Source organism: Penaeus vannamei, chromosome 20, assembly GCF_042767895.1.
Source record: "Penaeus vannamei isolate JL-2024 chromosome 20, ASM4276789v1, whole genome shotgun sequence".
NCBI classification, from domain to species: Eukaryota; Metazoa; Arthropoda; class Malacostraca; order Decapoda; family Penaeidae; genus Penaeus; species Penaeus vannamei.
Genome location: NC_091568.1, coordinates 24,869,184 through 24,871,683, shown reverse-complemented (window position 1 = coordinate 24,871,683; position 2,500 = coordinate 24,869,184). Strand labels below are relative to the sequence as shown.

The 2,500-nt window shown below is 43.7% G+C and overlaps 1 protein-coding gene across 1 annotated transcript in view; it reads right to left on the bottom strand.

The window, feature by feature from the left end:
* LOC113824765 (translation initiation factor IF-2) overlaps window positions 1-2,500 on the bottom strand; it is a 31,447-nt gene that overhangs the window by 17,277 nt on the left and 11,670 nt on the right. Inside the window, exon 2 of the mRNA XM_070134573.1 lies at window positions 295-425. The gene's annotated coding sequence lies outside the window, so the exon portion shown is untranslated. The remainder of the gene's footprint in view (window positions 1-294; window positions 426-2,500) is intronic.

Sequence of the window (2,500 nt, the reverse complement as noted above, 5' to 3'; positions counted from 1 at the left end):
TTAGCCCTCTAAGAATCCATTCATCAGTTTCCACAGTCTCCTCCCCCCCTCCCTCCAACTCGCTTTCATCCCCAAAAGCCTAAACACTTATAATACACCTTCGCCATAACTCTCAAGATGACAATTTATCACAATTCTTCAGCCCTACATTGGTTGTAAATCACCAAGCAGCGATTCATTATAAACCTGCTTCTGTGTCGCCTGCAGCTGCTGTGAGTTCACGGTCGTGGATGATGCAAAGATTCGGTTTAAAACACATCAGCATTAGCTAGAGTGAATGAGCTTGCAACATACCTTATGCAACAGTCCCTGCAGTAAGTAAGCGAAGCCTTCATGCAGGATATCATCATGTACCATGCAGAGAGGAAAGGTCAGACAATGTCATGCTACGTATTAAATCGCTGTCTGATGACGGTGCTGGAAACCTGTTGATCGTGATCATATTAAATTGAGTGTAAATGAAAATAGAAGAGCAATAAAAAATATATATATAAATCAATAAGCACGCGCAATCTTGGAAACCTGTGAGATACACTTTTGTAATTCTATCTTTACCAGGAAAATGTTGAGATCATAATGATCACATGGCTTCCCAATATATTTTTCGTTTTATGTCGACAACAATAATTGAGTTTGGACGTTTCTTTCGAATTTTCAAAACAATAACTTCCTGATAAACAAGTTTAGCGATTTTGTTAAAAATCCAATCAAAAGAATGTTTTTGTTGCGATGAAAAGGCGAACACGAGAGAAGAGTAGCAGGGAAAGGAGGGGGAAGGGGGGAGAAAAAAAGAAGAGGAGGAGGCAGGGGGAAGAGGAAGAGCAGGAATTTTAAGAAGAAAAATAAGAGGAGAAGGAGGAGAGGTGGTGGTGGTGGTGGTGGTGGTGGTGGTCGTGGTGGTGGTGGTGGTGGTGGTGGTGGTGGTGGAGGAGGAGGGAAGAGGAGGTGGAAGAGGAGGGAGGTGGAGAGGAGGAGGAGGAGGAGGAGGAGGAGGAGGAGGAGGAGGAGGAGGAGGAGGAGGAGGAGGAGGAGGGAGGAAGAAGAAGAAGAAGAAGAAGAAGAAGAAGAAGAAGAAAAGGAAAAAGCAGAAGAAGGTAAAAAGGAGGTGGAAAAGGAGAATGAGGGTAATGAGAATGAGAAGAAGTAGAAAGAGGAGGAGGAAGCGGGGAGAAGTAGAAGATTAGAAAGAATAAAAGGGAAAAAAATGGACAAAACAACAAGACGAAAGAAACAGAAACAGATGGAAAAAGTAACAGAAGTATGAGAGACGAGAGCGAAAGAGGGAATAGGCACAACGCGAGTCATTTCTAAGAATAGCTTTTAGGATTCACTCAATGCTCAGGCAGTTACAGGTCCATTAGCTAATCAATCCTGAAAATATCACTGCAACAGCAAACTCAGCTTTCCTACAGAGATTATACTTACATACCTACAGACAAGTATATGTAGATGTGTGTACGTGTGTGTGTGTGTGTGTGTGTGTGTGTGTGTGTGTGTGTGTGTGTGTGTGTGTGTGTGTGTGTGTGTGTGTGTGTGTGTGTGTGTGTGTGTGTGTGTGTGTCTGTTCATCTATCTATCTATCATTCATTTATCCATCAGGTTTATTCCTCCAAGCCCGGCATCTGCACTACTTGAGTCACCGCAAGGCTTTCATCATCATCACATTATCCCCATTATATCATCATCACATCATCCCCATCATCACATCACATCATTATCGTCATACCGTCATCATCATCATCACATCCCCATACTCACATCATCCCCATCATATCAGCATCCCCATTTTCACATCATCACATCATCATCATCACATCACCACGTCATCACGAAGAACTCAACGAGAAGCGAGGAAGAAGCTGCACTCTAAGAGGACCACACAGTGACTTCCTTATGCCCATAGCCACGACCACAACCCCTGCCCTCCCCTCCCCCCCTCCCCCCAACTCTCCCTCCTCAGCCTCTACTCCTCTTCCTCACAGCTCTCCCCACCCCCTCCCTCCTCCTCCCCCTCCGAACCACCCCCACCATCTTTCTTACTAAATCTTCTTTATTGCGTTTTTTATCATTTTTCCTCATTTACATATGTAATATTTTTGCTGTTATCTCATTTTTTTCGAGACAGAACTATGATAACTGTATCAGATTAAAATAAATTAGAATAGTATGTGTTTTAAAAGTATACGTTTGGAATTTAAGCGAAAAAACAAACAAACAAAAACACGGGCGGGGTAGGATGAAAAACCCTCGTGGCATTAAAAAACTGACGGGCTCTATGTATTCCTAAATATTTTTCGCTTCTCTGACACACAGCTTTTCTTTAGATGTAGAGGGAGGAGGAGGGAGAGAGGGAGAGAGAGGGAGAAAGGGAAAGGGAGGGAGAGAGAGAGAGAGAGAGAGAGAGAGAGAGAGAGAGTGAGTGAGTGAGTGAGTGAGTGAGTGAGTGAGTGAGAGAGAGAGAGAGAGAGAGAGAGAGAGAGAGAGAGAGAGAGAGGGAAGG